This window comes from Neofelis nebulosa, chromosome 9, assembly GCF_028018385.1.
Source record: "Neofelis nebulosa isolate mNeoNeb1 chromosome 9, mNeoNeb1.pri, whole genome shotgun sequence".
Taxonomy (NCBI): Eukaryota; Metazoa; Chordata; class Mammalia; order Carnivora; family Felidae; genus Neofelis; species Neofelis nebulosa.
This window is the reverse complement of record NC_080790.1, coordinates 119,407,714-119,421,054: the sequence shown is the minus strand read 5'-3', so window position 1 is coordinate 119,421,054 and position 13,341 is coordinate 119,407,714. Positions and strand designations below refer to the sequence as shown.

Here is a 13,341-nt window from a genome sequence, read left to right as displayed (position 1 = left end):
AAGATCAAGTGTACGTCTATAACTTTAATTCTATACTAGATCCTGAAGCTAGGAGCCCACAGTGCAGAGGCGAGACAAGAATTCTTATCATTCAAACAGAAGTATGTTATAGAATTCGTTCAAAACTTTCACCCAGGGGCGCCTGGCTGGCTCAGTCAGTGGAGCATGCAACTCTTAATCTCAGGGGTCGTGAGTTCGAGCCCCACGTTGGGTGTAGAACCTACTTTTAAAAAGGGAAAAAATTTGCTGAACACGTACTCTATGCTGGTTTTTGGAGGTGAAATGAAATTGTGAGATAATAAATGTTACTGCTTTGAGCTACGGTGTTTCAGAATAATTTGTTACACAGCATAGATAACTAATAAAAGTACATAGACTGTCAAAGAGAAGGGATTGGATGGTAGAGATCCAAAAAAGAATTGAGACCTAACCTGGGGTGCCTGGGTGGCTCAGTCGGTTGAGCTTCTGACTTCAGCTCAGGTCATGATCTCACAGTTCATGCGTTCCAGCCCTGCATCTGTCTCTCTGCCATCATGTCAGAGCCTGCTTCAGATCCTCTGTCTCCCTCTCTCTGTGCTTTCTCTAAAAAATAAGTAAACGTTTGAAGGAAAAAAAAAAAAAAAAAAAGAATTGAGACCTAATCTTACCTTCAAGGAGCTCACTCTTAGAGGACACAAAAATAATGATAATTCAGTCAACATCCACTAACTCCATGCTTTATGAGGCGATACAGAGGCTACAAAACTGTAGCATTCATTTATTCATTCAACAAATATTTATGGAGTTTCTACCCTGGATCGTGTACCATGGAACTGGGAAGACAATGGCAGGTAGGTGGGTTCCCAGCCTCACTGTGCTTACAGTGTAGGGGTTAATGTCTGACACCCCCATTAATCACACAGAGAAATGTATATGAATCAGGAGATCTGTTGGGAGGAAAGGGAAACCACGAGAGAATAAATGACATGGGAGATACAATCAAGACAGGGTGATCAGGGAAGGCCTCTCTGGGGAGGTAACATTTAAGCTAAGAAATGAGGAATGCGTAGGAATTTTCCAGGCAAAGAGAGGAAGGAAAGAGCATGGCAGGAGGTTGAAAGGCTGTGGGAAAGACTTGGAGCATAAGAAGGGGGAGAAGCTGAGCTTGAAGGGTACAGATATATAGGACAAGACTTGGTATTTGCCCTTAAAGGGACTCACTGCGGGATGTGGATGAGGAGGGTCATAGGAGACAGAGATGTTTTATGTGTTGAAATGTATGCCCTACCCCACACCCCACCCAACAGAAATCTATGTTGGAGTCCCAACCCCCAGTACCTCGAATGTAATCATACATGGAGGTAGGGTCTTGACAGAGGTAATCAAGTTAAAATGAGGTGATTAAGATGGGCGCTAATCCAATATGACTGGTGTCCTTATTCAAGGGGGAAATTTGGACACAGATGCACACACAGGGAGCATGCCATGTGAAGATGAAGGAAGATCAAGGATGATGCTTCGGGGCAGCTGGGTGGCTCAGTCAGTTAAGCGTCTGACTTCAGCTCAGGTCATGATCTCGCGGTTTGTGAGTTTGAGTCCTGCGTCAGGCTCTCTGCCTGGAGCTCAGAGCCTGGAGCCTGCTTTGGATTCTGTGTCTCCCTCTCTCTCTGCCCCACCCCTGCTTGCCCTCTGTCTCTCTTTCAAAAATAAATAAACATTAAAAAAATAAAAATAAATAAAAAGGATGATGCTTCTGCGAGCCAAGAAGTGACAAAGATTGCCAGCAAACCACTGGGAGCCAGGGGAAAGCAATGGAACAGATTCTTCCTCCCAGCCCTCAGCTTTGATTTCAGATTCCTAGACTCCAGAGCTGTGAGAAAATAAATATTTGTTGTTTAAGCCACCCAGTTTGTGGTACTTTTTTCGGGCAGCCCTAGCAGACTAATATGGATGTGCAGGTGCTTTGAGACCTGCCACTCCATCTCCAAATGTAAAAGATATCCAATGTGGCTGCTGTAGGCATAGCTACTGTTGCACTCTCTGGAAGCTCCTGGAAAAGGCTCCGGCTGAGTCTTGCTCATCCCTGTGCCCTGCATGGCTCCATCAGCACCGCAGCACGGTGAAGAACTCTGTGCCATGCTTCCTCCTATCCATAATACCTAGGCAAGGGACACTGCTCGCACCGTGAAAGAAAAAGTTGAAAAAGACATGGCTTCTGCTCTGAAAACAATTTCTAAACTAGATGAACACATGACAGTATAAACTGGTTTATAATTACCTTTATTCCATGTTCACTAAGTGCCAAGCACTTTCCATATATCAATATTCTCCTGCCAGCAAGCCTTATAAGGCAGCTGTAATTATTCTCGTTTGCAAGACACCTAGGGATGGAGAAGTTAAGCAACTTCCCAAGGTCCCACAGAGACTCTGTGCATAACCAATGCACACCCGGCCAACCTGTGCAAGCCAGATAGGTGCTCCAGGAAGAAAGGAAGGATCCACAGGGACTGAGGTATCTGAGAAGGCTTCGTGAAGGAAGCAGCTCAATGTGGGTCCCAGATATTGGGTTGGATTGAATATGGGAAAAGGAAAGTCGAGGTGCCAGATTTACTTTCGCTACTTCTGAGCCCTTGGTTTTGTTGGTCTCTTTGCCTGAAATGCTCTCCTCTCTTGGCTTTTCCCAAGACAGGCTCTTTTTCATCCCTTAGGGCTCAGCCCAAATACAACATTTTCCGAAAAGGCTTCCCTGACCACCCATTCTAGCTGGTGGTTGTTTTAAAAGATGGCTCCAGCGTATTACCCATCCCACAGGCTCTTCTGGCCCGTAACTGCTTCGACCAATAGCATACTCTGGAAGAGACTGTGTCAGCCTCAGGCGTGGCACTTACCTGGCCTGGGAGTCAGCCACGTAAGAAGCGTGACTAGCCTGAGGTCAGTGAGCTGTGAGAAGTTCAAGCCACATGGGAGGAAGAGATTCCAAGGAGCATCAGACACCAGGTCAGGGAGTCAAGAGCCATCTTGGAGAGGTGAAGAGGTGGAAAGATATGAGATAAAGGGAAGATGGTAGAATGTTAAGTGTACGACGTAGGTGGTAAGTATAATGTTGCCTGTACAATCCTTTTGATTTCTTTATATGTCTGACTGTTTCACTACAAAGTTTGGGGCGAAGAGAAGCCATCTTGGAGGTGGATTCTTCAGCCCCAGATACCTCAGCTGATACCACGTGGAGCAGAGATGAAGCTCCCAGTCCAGCCTTTTCCAGATTCCTGACCCGCATTATCATGAGCTAAACAAATGAGTACTTTAAGCCACTAATTTTGGAGTTACAGATAACGGAAACTAAGTAGACTTCTCTTACTCTCCATCACAGCTCCCTGCCCCTTTCCTTTATAGCATTACCACAGTTTGAGATTGTCTTGTTTCCTTGATTATTCATCATCAGCCTCTCCCCCACTAGAGTGTAACTTCCGTTTCCTCTGCTCACTCCTTCTGCCAACACCTAGCACATTGCCTGGTACGTGGAGGTACAAGTGAATGTTTGTTGAGTGACTGACTGTGCCCGGGAGATGGAACCCTTCTGCAGAGTAAGGGGGGAGAATATAGAGTTCGTGGATGGGGGAAAAGCTGGAATTTGTCAGTTGGGCTGCCCAACTCCCATGTGTACAAATCTCAAGAAGCAGAAAGAGGCAGCCCCCTCTCCCACTATGGCAGATGCATGGGGTAAACACACCCTTACCTCAGTTCCTGTTAGAGCATGGATGCTGGATGTACTCATGATGTGTCAGAGTCCCCCATCCCAGACCAAGTCCGGAGGCAGAAATTCCAGCCGTAAAGGTCAGCCAGAGACAGAGGCGAGTCCAGAGTAGGGGGCCTTGTTTGGAGCAGGCAGCTCCAGGGGCAGGATCTTAGCCACTTGGCTTTGGGTGGTTCCTGCCCGAACCCAGTGCTGCAGTGTCCCATCACCTCCTTCTGTCTTAGGTTCAGCTCAGGTGTGAAACCCCGAAGGCTGAGTGTGGCAGATCCTGATAAATCTAGGACACAGGGCTGAAACAGGTGATCTGGACATCTTCTACGTGCCAGAGAGGCCAAGGACGTTTTCCCCTCTGAGGCAGCAAGGCCCAAACAGCCATGGAGAGTCGTCACATCCTGGTCTCTTGCTCTGGGCCTCCAGGAGCCTCATAGCAGGTAACCAACTTTGATTGACAAAGCCTGTTCTCTTGCTTTCTGCCACGTATGAAATGGACTCAGGGCCGGATTCCACGCTCAGATGTCTATAAACACAAGGTACCCAAGTCCTTTTCCTGTGCTCCAGGATCTTCCAGGAGCAGAGCTGCTATAAGGAGGGGAGGTTCACATTCCAGCATGGAGCTCATGAGATTGGTCAGCAAAGAGAATTTCCATCAGAAGAGAGATTACATGTCAACACCAGCCTGCCCTTCCCAGGAAAATGCAAACACTCCAACTTGTTCTTGAGACCCAGGATCTCCCACAGTCCTGAGACCTGAAAAGCTTTATTCAGCAGACATTCTTTGAGTGCCAGCCGTATGTCAGGTAACCACTGGGGACAAGATCTTGGGCTCTGGTGGGGGAGAGACATAGAAACAAACTAATACAATAGGATATTCTGAGTTCTTCAAAAGAAGTGTGTGCAAAGGGACGTAAGAACCCAGGAGAAGCCTCGGATTTCTGCCTTTGGCAATCATGGAAGGCGTCCCAGAATAGGTGATATTCACTCACCAGAAGGAGATTACAGCAGAAGCAAAGGACCAGGCCAGGGTTCGCACCTCTAGCTCCCCCCTCAGGGAGCGAGTCCAGAACTTTATATCTCTGAAATGCTTCAGTCATAGGAGCAGCACAGACGTCACATGCACCTAGCATCTGGATGATATTAATTACCACCATGTTTATTAAGTGCCCCGTTAAACTTGATTCTCACCAACAGCATGGTTGGCTCCCTGGGCTAAATCCGTGCTAAATATTCAATTACACACAGCACAAGCAGAATCGTATTTGGCAGGGATTAGTTCACTTGTCCTGCGAAGGCACTTTTCCAGCTGAATAATAATGGGGTCTTTTAATTGTGTGGTGTCCTCCTCTTGAGGGACTTTAAGCCAGAACATCTCCTCAGAGGGAGACAGAACCTGGGTGTCATCATCTCCATTTTGTACTTGGATAAACTCGGTAAAGAGATCTGGCGCAAGCCACATAAAGCTCCAATCTTTCTTCTCTTTCGGGGCCCAGCTCAAATGACCTCTTCTTTGAAGGTTTTTCAGCTCCCTCATCAGAATTTCTCTGAAGTACACGACACTGAAAGAAGCTGAGAGCATCGGCAGAGCCTTCACTGTGTCCAGGGCCCTGTGATGGATGCTTGGCCTGCATTCACTCACTTGGTCGTCCCCTCCCCCCACCAACCCTGAGAGAGTGTTTCCATTGCATAGCGGAGGAAACTGAGACATAAAGAAGTTGAGAGATGGGTCTTGGGTTGCACAACTCATAAGCGTCAGAAGTCAGGATTCAAACCCAGGCCTCTAAGCCCATTGTCTTAACCACACACAATCCTGGCCCACTTGTTCTTTCATTCAACAAGTATTTATTGAGCGCCTACTGTATACCCAGTCTTGCTAGGAGTACAGTACTTGCTAGGGATGCAGTGGTGAGGAAAACATCATCGTATCCTAACAAAGATTATTGTCTAGAAGGGAAGACAGATTTAAAATCCTTCCACAAACAATTATTTATTTTTTTTTAATTTTTTTTTCAACGTTTTTTATTTATTTTTGGGACAGAGAGAGACAGAGCATGAACGGGGGAGGGGCAGAGAGAGAGGGAGACACAGAATCGGAAACAGGCTCCAGGCTCCGAGCCATCAGCCCAGAGCCTGACGCGGGGTTCGAACTCACGGACCGCGAGATCGTGACCTGGCTGAAGTCGGACGCTTAACCGACTGCGCCACCCAGGCGCCCCTACAAACAATTATTTAATTAGACACATCGATCATCAGCCAGTGTTAACAGAATGTAACTCAACTGGATAAGACACTTAGCAGGGTGAGAAAAGAAATCAGGTGCCTGGATGGTTCCTTGTTTTCTATAATTCAGGGGTCAGTCAATTCTTCCTTTCTTCTTAGACTCTGTGGCTGAGCAATGCCTACCGATTCCCACATATGCTTTGGGAATATCCACAAATCAGTTCCCTCTCTAAATCACAGTTTTCCCAGCTATAAAATGGGAATGGAAATAACAAAAGACTGGAAGCAACCCAAATACCCATCAACAGGGACTGTTTACATAAATGATGGTACATTTACACCATGGAATATGCAGCTATTAAAAAGCATGAGACAACCCAAAATGCTAGAGAAGGATTGCTAAGACATCATTGAGTGAAAGAACAAGGTCAAGGATGGTGGGTATGGAATGTTCCCAGCTGCTTCCATAAAAAAGGAGAAAGGAGGTAAAGGAACATGCTTATCTATGCATGGGCTATCCCAGGAATGATGCACGAGAAACAGGTAATAGGACACGTCCCCCCCCCCCCCTCCAGGAGGGGACCTGGACACCAGGGGTTATGGGGAGACTTGCTCTTTTTTTTTTTAATTTTAGAGAGAGAGAGCACACTCGAGCGGGAGAGAGGGGCAGAGGGGGAGAGAGAATCTTAAGTGGCCTCCATGAGCCTGGGATCATGACCCGAGCCGAAATCAAAAGTTGGACGCTCAAGCAACTGAGCCACCCAGACGCCCTGAGACTTCCTCTTACTGTGTACCATTTTGTACCTTTTGGATCTTGCACTCTGTGCATGTAATGTCTTGAAAGATAAACTAATCGATTCTTTAAAATTTTTTATACAACATTTTCATGGGAATACAAATGCAGTCAAATAGGGCTGCTCACATCCACCCACCTTACAGTGTTATTGTTAGTTTCAAAGGAGAGGTCAGATTTGGCAACCCTTGGAAAACAGAAAACAATTAGAACACATGTTGCTCCTAATGAGACGAGGTAGGAATAAGGGCCAAACAGAGAAGAAAGGAGCAGAAAGAAGGAGGAAAAGCAGAGAGAAACAAAGAGGCCGTGCATAAAGAGATTGACCCCAGCAGAGAGAAAATCACAGTTACTTTAGTGCCACTGAGACCCCAAGGCTGTGTGCTACCTGCTTCTTTCTAGCCAGCTGCCAGGTTGCCACGGTAATGTAATAGCCTGTGAAAAGCTTATTTATGAGTCTGAAAACATTAAAAAAAAAAAAAAAACAACCAACAACAGCAAGCTGCAGATAGGCAGCAATGAGCAGAGAAGGAGCCTGTGTGAAAGGAAGCATCAGGGTGACCTTCCTGGGGCTTGAGATCCCCCCTTAAAAATTGTCTGAGAGCAGAGGGTTGCAAACTGGAGCACATATCCAAATCACCTGGAACCCTAGTTAAAACACAGACTGCTATGTTTTAACCAACCCCAGAGATTGGTTAGAGGTCTGGAGTGGGCACTTCTAACAAGTTCCCAGGAGGTGCGAATACTGTGGTTTGGGGGCCATATTTAGAGAACCACTGTCCTAAAAGAGCTCTAAAGGCCTCTCCAACTCGGGGATTCCGTGAGCCATGGGCTCCAGCTCCCGTTCTCCCTGAGCACATCCATCCCCTCCATCAGCTCCTCTGTTAACTAAGCAGCTACACCATCTCAAAGGATGGCCCAACACAGGTCTCGAGGTAGCTCAAAGCAAGTAGCGGGCCAGGAGCTTACAGGGCAGTTTCCAAGGCAGAGGCCAACACCTCATACAAGCAATTGCATGGAAAGATTGGCTGGCATTCCAGCTGCCTTTGCCAGAACTCTCTCATGGGGCTAATTAACTGGGTGCAATAGCCAACAGGTGCTGCTGGGCCAGAGGAAGGGCGGCTGCCAGTCAAGACTGAGGCTGAGCAAGGGCCAGGGCTGGTTGGAGAGGATTTGAAAAATGACAGAAGCCAAATCTTCAGGCATTATAATTTACCACAGTGGGCTTCCGGTTCCCCATAGAAATGGAAACAGGCAGACAAATCCAAACCCCCAACCCCATCCAACACACAGAGCGTGCTCAGCGAGAAAGTTCATGGCTAGGGTAGAATGCAACCCTTGTGGACAAGTCCTTCCCTATTCAGGTTTCTAGCACATTCAACAAATATTGGGAGAGTGCCAGACATGTCAGGTGACCCACACATGGGCGGTGAGCCAGGGTAGCCCCTGCCCTCATGGAGTCTACATTTAAGTGAAAGGAGACAGACATTACTCAAAGAATCATACGATTTAATTGTGCTGCGGTTATGTAAATGAGTGATCTGGTTCTTAGGAAATAATCCTTAAATATGTAGGGGTAAAGGACAAGATGCCTGTAACGTTTTCTCAAGTAGTTCAAAAAAATAACAATCATGTATATAGTGTATTAGCTATACATGTATGAATGTAGATATAAACTATATAATCGATCATGCACAGAGAGAGAAACAGAAAATAATAAAGCAAATGTGACAAAACATTAACAATTGTTGAATCTGGACCAAGAATGTATGGGAGTTCTTTGTATTACTCTTGCAACTTTTCTGAAAGCTTAGTAACAGCACGAAGCCTTGAAGATTCTCTCTCAGGTCTTCAAATGAATATACAGTTATCTCCCTGGGTTGAAGAGGTACCACTGAACTACAGCGTATATCCAGAAAAGCATATTGACAGAGAAGCTCTTGAACAAATTCATCTGTATAAGATTCTGTAATATTAAAATGGTCCCATCTAGTGTCATGTTTTCTTGTGTGTATTACAAATTTACTTTTAAAAAAGCATCACCACCCCCCACCCCCCCCACCCCCCCCACCCCGCAAAAAAAAGAATCACATACTTACAGATTGTAACAGTGACGAGTGCTTTTTTTTTTTTTTTTTTTTTTTTTTTCCAGTACAGAATGATGTAAGGACCTAAAACTGGAGTGGTTCGTCTTAGGTAAGGAGGCCAAGGAAGGCTTTGTTGTAGTGGCAGGTTTGACCTCAGGTCTGAGCAGAAGTTGACCGGGAGAAGAGAGCCAGCTGCCTTCCAGGCAGAGGACAGGGCTCCAGCAAAAACCCTTTCACGGGAAACAAAAGCACATTGGAGGAACCGGAAAAAAAATGAAACCTGGGCCCTTGGGGCTGAGAGCTGCCACACCCTTGCCTTCTAGCTCAGCATGTTGGTGAGGAGCTGGGGCACAGGGCAGGGTTTCAGGAGAGGGCCGCTCTTCTGGCCCAGGGAGGAGTCCGCATTGTTTCTCTCCTGCCCCTTTCGGTCCACTTTCTTATGTGTCTTCCTCTGGCTCCCCTCCGCCCTTAGTTCTTAAAGACTCTGCTCGAATGCAGCTCCCCAGGTGCCACTGGGCCAGAACGCCACAACATACGGCACCATATGGCCACCACTGGCCTTTAGCTCCATTTCAGCCCCAAATCCTTGGCTGCCATTCACCAACCACTTTACCTGCCATAGAAAGAACATCGGGCTGTCCTTTACACTTATTTCTACCGTTTGCTTCCAGGGCCTCAGGCCACCGGCTCCATCTGTGGGTGGCTTGTGCAGTTTCCAGCTGCTCTTCAGCCACCACTGGTTTCCCAAGAGCGGCACATGGAGCCACCTCCCAGATTTCCTCTGGGGGGTCAGCCAAGTGCAACCCTGGGTGATTTGGAAGCACGAGCCTGCATAATAAACACGTGGCGTCTCCACGGCGTCTTTCATCCAAGCTATCCAAGCGTTTTGCTGACATGGGGTAACATCAGACCAAATCCTGAAACTCGGGGGATGAGCAACATTTCATTAGGTGTTCATTGGATCAGAGAATTCAGAACTTTTAAGAAATATTTTATTTATTTTTAATGTTTATTTTTGAGAGAGAGAAGGGGGGGAGCACAAATAGGGAAGAGGCAGAGAGAAGGAGACAGAGGATCTGAAGAAGCGAGCTCTGTGCTGACAGCAGAGAACCTGGTGTGGGGCTCAACCTCAGGAACCGGGAGATCATGACCTGAGCCGAAGTCAGATGCTTAACCGACTGAACCACCCTGAGTTCAGTCCCTCTGAATTCAGAACTTAAAGGGAACTTTGAGATCTTGTGGTCTAGCACCCTCATGCTGCAGATCAGCTCAGAGAAGTGAAAGAACTTGTCCAAGGTCACAGAGCAAGTCTGTAGAGGAGCTGGACCCAGAATCCAGGTTTCCTGACGCCTAGCAGAAGGGCAGAGCCCAATTACTAAACCAGTTAATAAACCATATACAGGACCTCCCAGGAAGCTAGCATTCTGAACGGCCGCAGGAAGAAGAGCAGTCCTTAGTTAGGAAGTGAGCAGTCTGGAGAGCCTTGGTGGGAAATGAGCCCCAGAAATCTGTCCCGTTGCATTCAGCAGCTACTCCTCGTGCTATTTTTATTCTGTTTGGTTTCACTTTAGACCCGGTTCCTATTTCACATTTATGACTAGAGGCCTCTGAGTGAGGAAAAGGGAAGTCAAAAAGAAGGATCTCTTCTTTTGTACTCTGCAAATCTTTCCAGACTTTTTTTTTTTTTTTCCCTTTATAACATTTCCTTCCCAGGGCCCCGACAAGCTTCGCAAATCTGCATTGCCAATCCCCTGTTCCCTTCTCTGTAATTATCTTGGGAAAATTTAAATTCCTTATCATGGCTTTGTGACAATACCGGCTCAAGATTAGCAAGCCAGGCTTTCATTCTGAGGTCTTGTCAAATTGCCCTCAGTAGGTTCCCTTAATAAGAATTATTGTTAGAGTTTTTTTTTTTTTTTCGAGTGTGATAATGACATTGTGACTATGTCAAAGAAAGCGTCCTTATCTTTTTTGTGTTACATACTTAAATATTTAGGGATGAAATGATAAGAGGTCTGGGATTTGCTTCAAAATACACCAGTGGGGAAAGGTAAAGAAAAATACGCTCCTTAATACGCTGTTTTCTACCCCGTTTCTCTTGTAAGCTCTTTTTGCAACATCTTCCCCCAGCCTCCCACCCCCAATCTATGAATCCGCTTATTTTGTCTCTGGGGATGGGCTTTGCCTCTTGGAGTCTCAGCAGAGAAGACAGTGTGGATGCTGGAGCCAAAGAGGCTCAGATTCAAAACCCTGGCTCCGCCCCGAGGAGCACAGGGACCAAAGGCAAGACATTTATCCGTGACGTGGAAGTCATAAACTAACAGCAACCGGCCTCCTTTTCTGATTGTCTTCTTGCCCGCTGTTTCTCATTCTGCTGCCAGCTGCCCTGGGATGTGCGTTCTAAGATCCCGCCGATGCCCCACAGCTTGGCTACCTTCTTCTCTGCACCGGCCCCTGGCCCAGAACCAAGCTCCAGACTGGGTCCAACTGCCTGTTACCTGCTTCCTTCTGGACGTCCTTTGAGTCCTAAAAACTCACCGCATGGAAATCGGAGGTCACTGCAACCTGCTCCCCCAGGGTACCCATCACCCCTCAGGCCCCCAGCTGGAGACATCAGCTCATTCTCAACATCTCCCCCTCCTCCACTTCCCTTGTCCTTTCTACCCCAGGCCCAGTGGTCCCATCTCCCAGGGCCCTCTCGCATCCAGCCCCCTGTGCGTCCCGCCACCTCCTTGGTGGGCCTTGGCTCAGGCCCTCAGAACCACAGGCCTGAACACCTGTAAAAGCTTCCTAGCCAGGCTCCCTCCTTGTGGCCACTCTGCTTTTCAGTACCCCCTCCGGGCTGCTGGCTTGAAAGCCTCCTATGGGGCTGTCTCCACTGAGAAGGGAAAAGGCCCAAATTCCCAAGCGTGGTGTTTGACACCCTGCACGGCTGGGTCTTCACATATCGTTCCAGAATCATTTTCTGTATTTCCTGCCAATGAAGTTGTAGGCCTGGGTTTCTCAGACTGTGGTCTCTCACACCTGCATCAGAATCACCTGAGGCCTTGGCTAAAACTGCAGAACCCTGGGCCCTACCGCAGACAACTGAACGTGGGGGTCCAAGGCCCAATGCAAAGGCTTGAGGACCCTCACGGTAGCCACCCAAACGACTTGCCACGCGCTGACCGTGCAGCCCAGCCTCTGCTCATGCTGTAGTAGAGTTTCCCTTTGCTTCAAGGCCCAGCTTAAACGCCATCTCCTCTGCAGCCTTTGCTGAGCCCTAGCAGAGCGAACTCCCCACCCACCCTGCTCCTTTAGCACATGAAACACACCTCTGTTATAGACCATGTGTACCACACCATATCTAATTATCTGTTGGCCTGCCTGCCTTCCCAGCTGGAATGAAGTCTCCACCAAAGCAAGCCCACGGAATGCCTGGAGCCCCCAGCACAGCGAATGGCACACAGCAAGCACTGAATAAATATCTATTCATTTGAATTGTATCTTACCACTCCTTGGTTCCTGGATACCAAAACACAATGCTTAATACCCAGAGGGCATAATTACAGGGAGGTCTGAGGGGTGAATTGTCAAAGGATGGATGAAACCCTGAATGAACGATGAAATATGCAAATGTATTGGTGATGAGTGTTCATCGTTCTGAAATGCTTGTGCCTGCCTGAGTCTATTTCGAACCCGAAGGATGTGTGAATTGGGTCAGATGTGAGGCTGGGACTTTTGGTTCCAGGTTCAACGGGGGAGATCACCAAAGTTCTGATGTTAATAAGAAATGTCACTGTCACCACATCAAATGCATGTGAAAAGTACAACTTGGTCATCAGACATGGGAAATCCTCACTCTTTACACCTCACAGGTCCACAGAGACCCTACTGATACTGCCCAAAGGGAAATCTGGTATCTGTTGTGAGGAGTCAGCAGAAATCAGCCTTAAGATGCTGAGGCTGGGGGCGTTGAGGGCGCCTGGGTAGTTCAGTCGGTTAAGCGTCCACTTTTGCTCAGGTAACCATCTTGCTAGTCTGTGAGTTCAAGCCCTGCATTAGGCTCTGTGCTGACAATTCAGAGCCTAGAGCCTGCTTAGGATTCTGTGTCTCTGTCTCTCTCTGCCCCTCCCCACTTGCACTCCATCTCTCTCTCAAAAATAAACATTAAAAAAAAAATTTTTTTTTTTTTTAAAGATGCCAAGGCTGGGGCTGCAGTAGCACTGCTCCAGGGCACTAGGGCATGTCTGGAGGCAGACCTGTGCCACTTCTGGCCATGGCTTCCCCATTTACTGTCTGAGTGAGATTAGATGAGTTACCCAATGGCTCCAACACTCAGCTTCTTCCACAATAATTGGGGCGCCTGGGTGGCTCATTCGGTTGAGTGTCCAACTCTTAATTTCAGCTTAGGTCATGATCCCAGGGTCATGGGATAGAGCCCCACATCAGGCCCCGTGCTGAGTGTGGAGAGTGCTTGGGAGTCTCTCTCTCCCTATGCCCCACTCCTCTCCCCCACCCCGTCTTAAAAAAAA

At 47.5% G+C, this 13,341-nt stretch overlaps 1 protein-coding gene across 1 annotated transcript in view; it reads right to left on the bottom strand.

Moving 5' to 3' along the window:
* MANBAL (mannosidase beta like) overlaps positions 1–13,341 on the bottom strand; it is a 298,459-nt gene that overhangs the window by 27,748 nt on the left and 257,370 nt on the right. The gene's annotated exons all lie outside the window — the stretch shown is intronic.